This window comes from Fukomys damarensis, unplaced genomic scaffold (genome assembly GCF_012274545.1).
Source record: "Fukomys damarensis isolate Sample0158 unplaced genomic scaffold, DMR_v1.0_HiC HiC_scaffold_1, whole genome shotgun sequence".
Lineage (NCBI taxonomy): Eukaryota > Metazoa > Chordata > Mammalia > Rodentia > Bathyergidae > Fukomys > Fukomys damarensis.
The window spans coordinates 32,395,106-32,408,791 of record NW_022900913.1 but is presented as its reverse complement, the minus strand read 5'-3'; the positions used below and the strand labels follow the sequence as shown (position 1 = coordinate 32,408,791).

Here is a 13,686-nt window from a genome sequence, read left to right as displayed (position 1 = left end):
AATTAAAAGCTACTTAGCAAATAGAATCATCAGACCTCAGAAGGGCACAGGAGTCAGGGAGCATTCATACTGGGTCTCTGAGTTGGGTAATTTGTGATTTGGTGTCACTGTGTGAAGTCTGAAAGGAGAAGATTCAGGATAGAGCTGAAAAGCTCACTTTTGCATGTTGAGGTAGATATGTATTTGATACAGTAAGGTACAGAGTTTCAGGAACAGCTGAACTTTGTTTTGGGGTCATCTTGATCTGGAAATGAACATTAAAACCATGTGAACAGATGAGATTGCCCCAAGAATATGTGAAGTCCAAAGAGAGTAGGAGTCTCAGAGTAGAGCTACGAGGAAAATCACATTTAGGATTGGATAGTGAACAAAAAGTCACAAATACAACTGATAAAGGGCCTAAAAAGAAAAAAAGAGAGAGATAAACAAGAAGGCTTTGTTTTGCAGAGGCTGTTAGCTAATCATCAGCTTGCTTATCTTTCTAGACTGTTTCCCAGTTGCCAGGGAGTTAAGTATCACCACGAGACTGAGCTCTATTAATGGAATACAAGCAGCCATAATGAAGGCTGCTTTCAATACCTCCCATGATTTCTCCCTTCTTTTATGAGTAGTTCAATGTTACCCATCAGAGGAAGCCAGAAAGGTTCCTTATTCTCTGGGGAAAACACTATTATACTTCACATAAGAGAAAAATAAACCTTTTTGTGTGTTATGTGGCCAAGATATGGGTTTTGTATGCTGGAGGAGAGGCCTGCCTTACCAAGCAGAATCAGGGAAGTGAAGAGAAGGACTATTTCAAAAAGAAGTGAGTATTGAATAGTGTGTATACAATACTTCATTCAGTGTTTATTTTTCGGTGGTGGCAATGGTGTGCGTGTGTGTGCATGTGTGGCGTGAGATTGACCATACAGCCTTCATACTGACCTATAATCCCAGCCCCTCCCTCCTTTTCAGTTGTGATACAGGTTCTAGTAAGTTGCCCAGGCTGGTCTCAAACTTGCAAACTTCCTACCTCAGCCTCCCAGAGTACGGAATCCCACTTAGCCCAGAAACTTAAGCATATCTGCAATCTTGTTCAAGGATCTTGTTATGAGGCTGTTTCTGCACTCATAAGTTAACTCAACTGTCTTGACAAACTTTGTGTAGAGATTGTTTTAAAAGTCCTTTTCTTTTTTAAACTCAAGTAAGACTTCTGAGATTAATCCCAGCATCATACTTTGATTCATTCACTTAGTCCTCAGGTTTTGAATGAGTGGATGAATTGATTCTTGTGATTCCATTTGAATGAAGAAACAAAGCCTGTCCAATCTGTCAGAGAAAAATCTGGGATCTACCATAATCAATCCAGCAATGGCTGTTTTGCCTGACTGCAACAGCTATACATATTGGGGATTCCCCAAATTGTCTACATAAGTGATTCAAAGCTACATTTTATACACATTAATCTTTAGCATGAATAAAAACCATAGAACCTTGTTAAAAATGTAGAGACTTACACACATGTGTAAATACCGAATAGTTTCCCTGTTGTGAATAATCTGCAATAAAACATAAGATCCTAATAAGAATACTGTCATTTAGAAATGAGATGAAAGGATCTAAAGGTGTAGGGAAGGTGGGATGGGTAGGGGAAGAGTAAAAGGGAAAAGAAAAAAATGTGAAAGAATGAAAAGGTGAAAATAAAGTGTTTGTAAATGGGGAGGGAAGGAGGGGGTGAAGGGAGGGTGAGGTAAGGGGAAAAAATGAGAATCAAGACTTGTCATGTAGAGGTACAAGATCCCAACAATGAATGTAACTGTACTGTATCCCTAAAATGTACCAATAAACTCAATTAAAGCTGGAAAAAAGATGTAGAGACTTAGAGACTCATATCCAAATTTCTATTCATTAAATAGATCTGGGGGCCAAAACCTCACATTTTCTGACAAGTACTTCAAATGTTTCGGACAGATATGATCCTTAGTTCACATTTTGCTAAAATGCTGATCTACACGTACTAAGATGCTTTAAAATCCAAATTTGTTCTGGAAAGAGGAGATAAAAATTTTAGTTGCTTGGCATAAAAATGGAAATTTAAAAGAAATCAGAAAGGCATTTGGTTATGAAAGAATGAAAGGGAGGATTATAAAAAGCAATGCAACATTTTTCTTACCTTACATATTGACAAGCATTCATTTAAAATATTTTATACATTCTCTCTTCATTATGAATTAAATAATGAAATGTTCTTCCAGAGCCCAGAATACAGTCAACAGATGACAGGTAGTGCTTTGTTGAGCTACAAACTCATTATGAAAGCATGAATCGTTTTCACTAATCTCCACGTTCTTCAACAGACAGCCAAGGAGAGGACCATACCCCAAATTCTGCTGGTGCCTACAGTCTGCACCCTAGGCTGCACATACACAATGCCTACTTCCCATTAAAATTTCATTTACTTCCACTAAATTAATTTCTGAAAGAATCTCTCTATAAAAATCAGTTTTTTACTTAGAGAAATAAACAACAGCTCTTTCAAAGCTTGCTTGTACAGGTTTCATGGAGTCTCCATATTTTATGTCTGGTCTGACTTTGTGCTGAACTAATCTCAGTACCTAATCTAATTTGAGAGGAAAAAAAAAAAGAAAGGGGTGCAGGAGAAAGGGAGGAGACATGAAAGTTGCAGTTCGACAATCAACTCAAAGGGACCAGAACAATGGGGTTTAGTGATAGGAATCTGTGTAACCACTACAGTCTATTATGCCTACCATTGATTCATACAGAATATCTATTGACAGCTTAGTTAAAAGTTTGAAAAGAATGAATATGTGCCCCACTGAGATGAAAAAGAAAGTGGATATGCATTTCACCACTTACCACTCCAACTATTTAAATACAGGATGACCAAATATTGCATAATTTTCATCAATTTTATAAAATAATATAACAGGAAATATAAAAATGACAATTGTATCACACTTATTCAACACAGTAATACAAGGTGTTTGAAATCACACCTTCCTGAGCTGCACTCAGGATAATCAGCACGTATGCAAATGTGCTGTCCAAGCGATGCTCAGAATAAACTGTTAAGTAGTTAAATATACATGGCAAGGCTTAAAGAACAGTTTTGTCAAGTAAGGTTATGTACTGCCTTCTTCTGATGGAGCCTCACTTCCCAGAAAACTTACCTTTCACCTGTCCGTAGTTCTAAATTTAAGAATGTAACTTTCTTTCCCCTCCCATACCACTCAGATTTATATTCTCTTAAAATACTCATTCTTTTGTTTATTTCATCCTGCTGTCTGTTTTCTTTTTTGTAAAAAAAAAAAAAAAAAGGAATAGTAATAAAACCAGTCTTATTAAGTCATTCTGCAGATTCGATGAGTTAATGCATGTAAGATATTTAGAAAAATGTCCAGCATTTAGTAAGTGTTATATAAATGTTGTTAAGAAAACTACTAGGAACAAGTATTTCTGCCATACCACTTATCTAAAACATTCTCACATTTTGCAAAATTATACACTAAACATAACAGCCCTCACTGGGAAAAATAAGGTCAGCAACAAATCAAATCCCTCAAAGCCAATGCACTTTTTAATCAGGGCACTAACGAAGCAACAGCAATCATGAGACTGCTAGTAGCAGAGTTCACTTCTCACTGGCCTTTGCCCCTACAGCCAGAGTTTGTGTATCCTTTCAGGTCGTGAACCCTGGAAATGGAGCTAAAAAAAAAAAAAAGTCACTTTAATATAGGCTAGTTGCATCCAAAATAAACTGCATCAACTGCTCTTCCAGCAAAAAGAAAGTATTTTTTTCCCGGCATGGTGGCACATGCCTGTAATCCTAGCACTCAGGAGGCTGAGGCAGGCGGATTGCTGTGAGTTCGAGACCAGCCTGGGCTATACGGTGAGTTCCAAGTCAGTCTCAACTACCTAATGAGACCCTGTCTCAATTAAACAAACAAACAAGCAAATAAACAAACAAATAAATAAATGAAAAAGTATTTTCATGCTTTAGGTGTTTGTTCCTCCAGATATATCGCCATAGCACATATACAAAGGACCCTTAGAAAACACACTCAGAATTTCAAAGGTAGAAAAAGCACATTGTAGCACCTACTGTACTTCACTCCTTCATCCCACAGCCCCATACCACACTCATTAAAAAACAAAGTTTTCTGAGGTCCAGTGTCCAATGTTTCAATATATGAATGGTGGTGAGGCTACAGTGAGGATTTGTTCATTTTAAAATAAATGAAATCAACAGCATGTTACCAGAATTAGCTGTGATCCTTACTGAACGGGAAAGCAACAAATCTAGTCTCAGAAGAATGGAGCTCATCATTGAGCGGAAAAAGGAAGACCATGCCATCATGACAGCCTTGGAGAAATGAAAATTTAACAAGAAGTTGCCCCATTCTAGCCATCTGTGTGACTGAGCACCTTAGCAAGCTTCTGCTAGTTTCTTTTTCTTCATTTGAAAAATATATTTCTCTACTCTTTACTTTGAATCCATTACACATCTGTACTGGTGTAAGTACCAGTGATGCAAAGAAACACAAAACTATTTATGCTCCACTGGGCAATGGAAGGAGCGGGAGGACCCAGTCATTACAATGGGTAAACCATAGCTGGAGAGGGGATGCAGCCTCCCTGGGGAGCTGAGAGATGCGAGTCCCAACCCTGAGATTGCCACAAAAGCACTGCAAGACCGGCTTCCAGTTCCAGCATCCTATCTGCACAACGTCCTTGTGAATCAGTGTTTTCTGCAGTGGCAGAAAATGCAATGAGATTACAGAGCAGACTGGACACAGGCAACACACTTTGGGTGTCACTGTCTCCCATCACCCAGATGGGACAAGCTCAGGGCTTCCACTGGCTCTGCATCATGTTGAATTGCAAAACATTTCTTTATGTGTTACAACATAATACAATGGAAATAAAGTACACAGTAAATGGGATGAGCTTGGATAATCCTGTATCCATCACTCCCTAGTCTGTGAAAAACTTATCTTCCACAGAAGCAGTCCCTGCTGCCAAAAGAAGTTGAGGGCTGACTTAGAGATGTCTTCAGAAAAGGAGCATATTCACAAACAATCATGATATATGGCCATGTGACAGTTCCGCACTCATCACTTAGGTCTTTCTATGACTCTTGTATGTAGCTCTATGAGTTTTAATTATAAATAATGTATGCATTTTTAATCTGTTTCTAGCCGTATTAGAGTCTAGAACCGAGAGCAGCTTAGGAAGCAACACCTCCATTCATTTTACAGACAAGAAAATGCAGACAGAGAGAGACTAAGGGAGTTGCTTGTTACTGGCAAAGCAGGCCCAGCCAGAATGTCCTGCATTTCAAAGACTTGCAATTTGTTCTAGCATCTCATTGCCCACTGAGATGCTACACTCACAGACCTGTAACTTTTGTTGCATTTTGTTTACTTATCTATGCTTCATGTGCCATTTCTATGAAGAGAACTTTAGTATCTGTACAACTTTTAGAAATTATATTATGCTATATCAACAAAATTTTCTTTGGCCATAGAGGAAGATCCTAAATTATTTGTACATTAAGACATCCTACCACAAACTTTCTTTTTGTTATCTGTATTCCTAATGTAAGGTTAAGCAAGAAAACAACTGAACATAAAACACAAATTCTTTTATACTCAAAAAAGCAGCATTATCCATATTTTTATTACCATAATCAATAGGACATATACTACAGGTTCTTAGGAGTCTTTCTTTTCTTTCTCTGAGCTTTCAGGGAGAAGCACAGATTACCTGAATGTTGGTATGGGAAGACATATGAAAATATCTTCATGTTTTACAGATGAGAAAGCTGAAATCAAGGACTTAGCAGCCTTTTTTAAGGTTCCATAGGCACTCAACAGAACTTAATACACAGCTCATCTTTTTTATTTCCAGGCAGTGCTCCTGCTTTAATGAAAGAGCTTTGTTAGGACATTCTAGCAAAACCATATTCAGTTTGAATATTTGCAAGAATGGATTAAAATTATTCTCCTCCAAAGAGAAAAACTGCTAGTTTGGGCATACATCAGAGAAAATTTCTAAAATGCCCCTGCCCTTGCATTTCTAATGACGTTTTCTTTTTAAGTGCTTTAATTAGTCCATGGAAATATTTCTGGATAGTATTGAACATTGTTTGTTTCAAAAAATAAGAAAAAGGGGACGAAATTCCCATGTTTGCCTCCATGATGTTTTGACAATGTTAAAACGGTTGAACATGAAAATTTCAAGGAGCCATTGTTTACTGCCCACAGATAGTTTCCTCATATTTTCTCAAACTGAAGAATTGTTGACATTATTTCTAAAGATAAATTTTTGTACAAACTAGATCTTTCTTAACCAAGACTAGTGTGGACATGCAATCAACCAGAGTCAAAACTGGCAGGAGGTAGCCTCTCCTCATATCATTGTGAATTTATCTATGCTCAGAATTAATGTGCTTGGTTTTTTCCCCCTATTTTTCCTTATTTAGCCCCAAATCACATGATATCTTCCTATTTAACTGTATTTTTTTCTCTTTTAACTCTTCTTCTACCTATTATCTTACTATGCTCTTTCTCATGTTTTCTTTCTTCCAAGTACCAATGTAAATCTACTGAAGTCAGAACAATATATGGACACCAGAACATTTATGTCATATAACAAACTATCTACAACAAAGAGCAAGCATTTCAATTTCATTCTCCTTGTATTAATATCATGTAGACATGGCCTGATTCTATCTATATTTTCAGTTGATAAGAAGCATCAGATTATTGAAAATAAAGGCATGCAGTAAGTAGAATTTGACTCTTTTGACCTAATTATGAAGAAACAACTACACTTTTGAAAATAATTCTGATTCTGACTCTGAGGCAGAGGTACTATTGGATTAAATCTATGACTATGGGGCACTAAGCCCTAAGGCTATCATTTACTCTTGTCAGTGGGATTTGCTGGTAGGCTCTTGTTGTTAACATAAATTACAACTATGTCTTAAGATAGTTTTGTTTTAAAAAATTAGAGCATGAAAACAAAATGCTATCCTCAAGAAGATAAGCAGGGACCAGACACATTAGCTTAGTGGACTGGAAAATCTGTGTTTGTGGAAGCAAATCTAATGAGAAGAAAGACATTGGTTAAATGAACAAAACATTGCAGTGTGATCAGAAGAAGCAATATAGACAGCAACATATTAGCCCTTTGAAGGACAAAATTACCCACATTGTAAAAATATTTAGTTCAACCTACCAGGGTTACATCCTGAGAAAGATTTCAGAGTATATGGTACTGATTGGTCCACCTTGTCCTGCATTTTGGCTTTACCTGAGAGCCTATAGTTTCTGCAACATCTCGGTTGCATCCCATTCTTCCATAGTAATCTGATAAAAAACTGAAAGATAGATCTGTTAATCTCTGGCTTTGAGGAGATACATAACCTAGAAAAGGTCTCTTGACTTTTTCCTTACATGAGTTCTTCCTCTTACTTCCTACATTCTAGTTCCTCAGAACTGATCTAAAAATATTGGGACTACCTCATTCTAGGTCCTACCTTTATTCACTACACTTTAATGATAGAGACAGATGATGTGAAAACCCTGAATGCTATTCTTTCTCTAACATCCAGTCCCTAGCACAGCTGTGGTACCTTCTTGGACTCCGGCCTAATGGTTTTTATGTAGTCAGATAATTATTCACAGAACATATCTTCATTGAACGCATGCTGCTGAGAAAAATAATGGCAGGAAACATTATCTGCCTTAGATTCAAAATTGGTTTTCAACTATTTGATTCTGGCTCAAATTATGAAAGGGAAACGATCTGTTTTCTGTTGCTATGAATTCTTTTGCTTAACCCTTACTCCATAGCTTCACAATAATATATAAGAAAACGTAGGTATTTCATGCTAATTTCTAGTGGTACAAATGGATAATAGAAGCATCCGTACTGCCTCTATTGGTTATCAAAATATGCCCATGATCTTGAAGGAAGGGAGTCCAGGCTATGTTTGAGCTTATATGTCTGGTTCTAGTTGACCTCTGTGAATGCAGCAATGCTTGCTTGAAGGGGTCATGGCAACCCACCGGTCCTCAGTGTGTATTTTACTTAAAATCAAGTCTCCTTAATCCAAAACCATAAAGAAATGTACTATTTTATTTTTATTTTTTCTCTCTCTCATTGAGTTTATTGGTACATTTTAGGTATACAGTACAGTTACATTCATCATTGGGGTCTTGTACCTTTACATGATGAAATGTAATATTTTAAACAAAAGAGTGAACTAAGACAGATTTATTATACATATATATATATATACACACATATATAAACATATATATATGTGTGTATATATGTGTGTGTGTGTGTGTGTGTGTGTGTGTTTCAAAAATAGAGAAATCATATATTTGAGGTTCGCACAGACTCAGAGTACCTAGACAATGTTCAGTGGGAAACAAGAGAAAAGCGTAGGAAAAGGGGCACCAGAAACCAAAATGAGAAGGATTATAGAGTTGATGCGAGAAAATGGATGATAGATTCAAAGGCAAATTTCACCTTTCATTTGAATTGATTTTTGAAGAAATCAAATAAACTGAAAAGTAACACTGTTTAGATAAATTACTTTAAATTTGTATTTAGACTTTACAAAGTTTCAAACTAAAGGCAGCAAACACTGAAATTTTGACTCACCCTTCTAAAATGGAGCTGTGGGACTTTAAGTCTATCAATTATCAGTACAGAGTCACTTATTCTATTGGTCACTTCAAGAAATGTCAGTATTTCCCATGGTAGATGTTGGAGGCTACCATCATAAAATAGCCTCCTATTCCATGTCTTATTTTCCATTTTGTTCATTTTAGTCATGTTGTACCAGTTGATGATCAGTGAGTAATGATTTATGGTTAGATAAAAGCAAGAAATTTGGGTGGGCAATTGCAACCTAGAGTAACTATAGATAAAAACAATGTACTATTCATTTCAAAATATAAAAGAAATGATTTTGAGAGTTTTCACAATAAGAATATAATAAATGTTGAAGAAAATAATATTTAACCTGATTTAAACACTACACAACAATACATGTATCAAAACAAAATATGTGATGGCTTGTTTGGTTTAAGAGATTAGTAAAGCACACTTCTGGGAGTGCCAAATGGGTCATGGGGACATTTTCTTGGGCACTGTATTGAAACTTTGGCCCTTTCCTCTTTGGTGCTCTTTCTCTGTACTCTTTTTTGGCCACCATCAAGTAAGCAGCTTTGTTCCACCACACCCTCTCATGATCATCTTCCTGCCTTGGAACAGCTAACCATACAATAAAACCTATGAAACTGTAAGACAAAACAAACCTCTCTCTATTTAAGATCTACATGTCAGATATTTTGTCCCATAAAACAGAAACACTGACAAGTGTTTCAGACAAGTGGTGTGAGAAAAGTGAGGTCATTACTATGTATATTCCTGGCCATGTAATGTAGAAGCCTTTGGAACTGGTTTGGAGAAGGGGTTTGGAAAAGTTTGGAGAAGCAGGTTTCGAAAGCCTAACATAATGTAATAAGAGCCTAAAGGACAATTCTAGCTCAAGCAGAAAAGAAAATAACGTGGATAGGAATAGGGACAATAAAGGCCAGGCTCATCAAGTTTCAGACCGAAATAAGGACTTTAATGGGAATTAGTCTAGAGACTTGTGTATTATACTCATTTGATCTATATCTTAGGACTTTGTATAAGGATAAATTTAAAGATGATGATCAATTGATCTGATGGAAAAAATTTCAAGGCAGCCCAACATTCCAGCTGTGCCATAGGTGCTACTGGCTGGTTTTAGACAGATTTATAATGAGAATTATGAACAAAAGGATTTTTCAGAACTTTAATTTTTATGCACACCTGTGGCGGTCCAGCCATCACAACACTAACATGCCTGAGTTGGGGAGTGAGGATTGAGAAAGGAAAGAACACTCAAGCCTGAGTGGAGACCAAGAGAAGTCTGATTTATTTCACAGAAACAGCTCCTTTTATAGGTTCACATCAACAGGAAGCACCAAGCAACTATTTGTATCTTTTATGCAAAGAACGGATTTTCTAACTCTTTGCAAAGAACATCAGATCTATGGCTGTCTCTTTGAGTTTCTTCCATTGCAGCAACAAGTTTAACAAGCAGAGTCCTAGAATGTTATAGATTGTATCAATGCCTTGAGTGTAGAGGTGAAGAAGTTTCCTTTTAAATGTCAAACTCCTAGAGGGCCATGGCTGGGCTCCCACACACACCACTTGTAAAATTTGGACCAGATGGGTGTTGTTGCTGAAGAGATTAGCACCACCATGTAGACTCCAAGAACTTTGAACCATGAAAAGAAGAAAGATGCTTTGAGAATGTTTGAGGAATGAACAAGACCCCACACATCACAGGCTCACAGGGACAAAAATATGAACTTTTGAGGGGAGAGACCCGGGCACCTAGAAGAGCTGGCTAGGAAAGTGGTTCCCTAGGATTCATTTCATGAATGCTCATCCATTCAGGCACTTAGAGATCACTGCAGTCATGGCCCAATAGGGCTCAGCTATTGCAAGATGTCAGCAGACTTTGCCATTGTCCACTTGATGCTGATTTTTAAGATATGTATAATGCAAAACTTATGGGTTCTCAGAGACCTTCATTCAGATTTCAAAGGAAAGTCTAGAAGGCCATGTACAAATTTGTAACAGTGATGGAGTCTCTGTCATCAGCCACTGAGAGAGTAATGCATGAAACTATGAGAATGAGGCCAAGAAGTTGGAGATACCAGGAATATGGAATAACTACTGAGGAAAATCACAGGCCATGTGTAGAACCAGCCCAAGAGAAAGGCCATATGTTTGGCAACTAGCAAGGTTATAGGGGTGCAACCACTCAAACCCACCCTAAATGTTGGACATGGAACTATAGAACTTGATATTTATGCTGTTGATTTTTGGTCTTGCTTTGCTTCAATTTCTCTCTGTCCTCCTATTTTTCTCTTTTGGAATTGGAATACTTAAACTGTAACATTGTATCTTGGATTATGTAATTTGCTTATTGTTTTACAGAGGAACAGATCTAAGGGTTTCCCTTAAGTTTCAGGAAGATGCTGCAGGTAGCTTTTTTAGGAATGCTAGGAAATTCAAACTTGGGGGAATAATTTGTGTACTTTCCAGGGTACTTGAGTTAGTTACACCATATTAGGAAGAATTATGATCTTGTTATTGTCTGTATTTGGAGATTGTGGTTTCAAGTTCACAGGGGTGAAATGTGACAATCTTAATTGTCAATTTAATTAATTTGAGAGATTAGTAAATCTCAATTCTAACTGTGCTGGTTGGATCTTAGGGGTAGGACCTTGGGAAATATATCTGGTGTTTGGCCCCTTACTCCCTGGCACTATTCCCTTTGTAAACTCCTTCACAGCCATCAGGAAGTGAGTAGTTTTGCTCTACCATGACCTTCTGCCATGGTATTCCTGATTTGAAGCCAGCTGAAAATGTACTGAAACCTCTAAAATTGTGTGCCAAAATAAACCCCTCCTCCCTTAAATTGCAGTATTTTGTCCCCTTCAAAAAAATAAGGAATCTAACCACCAATACAACATAGCACCCCTATGAATATATATAATTTTTATATTTTTAAGTATCTATTTTAAATGAATTTTTAAAACACTAAAAAATAAACAAGAGTAAGAGTAGGAAGATGAAGCAGAACATCACATAGTTGTTTCTCCATGTGCATTGCCAGTATCTTTTTAAAATAGAAAATTTGAAATGTAAACATTTTTAATCAGGTTGAGAGTACACTGGAATTCCTCTCTACAATATATTTTCTTAAATATATCTTTAACAATGCTTATTAAATTTTATTCTGAAACTGCATCTTAAAACTGAAATACTGTTTTAGAGAGATGCTTCTGACTTAAACATTTATGTATAAAAGGAGATTTTTAGTAAGAGCTCATAATAAGGAATATGAAACTAGATACTCAGGTTTAGCTGTCCTGCTAAAGTGTCTTGATATTTTTTAAGTCATGACTAACTAGTAGGTTTGACAGTTTTATTACCATTAATTTTGGGGGCTTTATATATGTATGAAGTTTGTGTTTCTTGGAATAAGTATTTGCACAAAGCATTTTAAAAGAAACTTACCAATTTTATAGAATATGTTTCATAATTCACTAATTCATTGTGTCTTTATAACCTGTGACTGCTATGTGACAAAGTGTTTGGAAATGGAGATTTCCTTTACATACTTTGAAAGCAAATCTTCTTGTAGTGTCTTTTTATTACTAACCAAGATACAATCTTGTTGATCTAATTTTTTCACGTTTTAGTTTTTCATTCTATTTTCTCCTTATTCACTTTGTTCACATATTGGACTGGTGTTTAAGACCTAAGATGTGGAGTTTGGGATTTTTCGTTTCACTGAAAAATTCTGGATGTCAGAAAGCACTGGTTAACAGTTTTGATATTACTTTTCAAATTTAGTTCCTCAAATATTTGAAATATAGATTTTTTCTGAAGAAATTTATGTAACAGAATCAGAAAACTGATTTGCGCATGCATGCATGTGTGTGTGTCTCTGTGTGTATGTGTGTCTGTTCATGTTATCACTTAGTCTCCGTTTCTTTGGCCAGACACCGAGATTTTGTAAGATTTTCAACTTGTATTTTAAAGTTTATAATACAAACAAAGTACTAGCCTACATTACTTTTGAAAAAAAAACAACTAAAAGAAACTTTGTCTGTAACTTGTGAATAACCTAGACATCATCATCTGTAGGCGGATAATAAAAAGATACATTTTTAAAAATTATTTCCCCCTCAGAGGTTTAGATCTCTTGCTGGGGCTGTTTTTGTTCCCTCGGGGACATTTGGAGATGTGTGGAGGAGGCTTTTCATTGTCATAATGACTGGAGACAGACATAGGCTTTTATAGGTTCAAGTCAGAGATGCCAGATGGCCATGGATTCCTGAGACATTCTGGCTTCATGAAGAAATATTGCAGAACAGCACCTCCTTTGAGGATTGATGATGTCCCTGTCTTTAATAGGTATAGCACATGGGTGATATTAGGAAAATAAAATAATTAGGAAACAAAAATATCCTCTTTCTAAAATCATAGACAATACTGATTGTAAGCAATTGGTGATTTAAATTCTTAATATATGTGCCTAGGGATTTGTTTGTTTTGTGTAAGGTGGTAATATGCAAGAAACTGTTAAAATCTCATCGTAGGAAAATAGGGCTACTATATAAAACACATTACTTCTACTTATATCTTATTTTTAGTGGGCTCCAAGTTGAGCAAATATAGGCTGGGGTTTTAGTTCAGTGGTTCTGCCACCTGCCTCGAAATCACAAGGTCCCGAGTTCGATCCCCAGTACAAAAAAAAAAAAAAAAAATTAGTACAAATTGGGCAAATATAAAGTTTTAATGCCATTTGAACCTGACCTAAAAAGGTAGGATTAAAAGTCAAGATTAACTCTTGATTAAGCCATGTATTTAATTCACATTAGCCAGTTAAATATTACCCTTTGTTTCCTTCATTAAGAGCTAAAGATTTAGCTCAGTGCTGCCATGTCTGCCTGGAAAGTTCAAGGTCATGAGTTTGATCCCCAGTACTGGGAAAAAAGAGAGAGAGAGAGAGAGAGCCAAGGGTGTGTTCAGATATTTTCAATATTTCATGAT

At 36.4% G+C, this 13,686-nt stretch overlaps 1 long non-coding RNA gene across 6 annotated transcripts in view; it reads right to left on the bottom strand.

Moving 5' to 3' along the window:
* Positions 1-13,686, bottom strand: part of LOC104868898 — an 80,919-nt gene that overhangs the window by 35,735 nt on the left and 31,498 nt on the right. For 2 of the 6 annotated variants that reach the window (XR_002025675.1, XR_002025673.1), the window contains exons 2-3: positions 7,243-7,384; positions 5,767-5,922 (exon numbers count right to left, since the gene is read on the bottom strand). The exons of 3 other annotated variants lie outside the window; for them this stretch is intronic. This is a non-coding gene — a long non-coding RNA (uncharacterized LOC104868898). The remainder of the gene's footprint in view (positions 1-5,766; positions 5,923-7,242; positions 7,385-13,686) is intronic. One more of the 6 variants, XR_002025674.1, reaches the window with a different exon arrangement.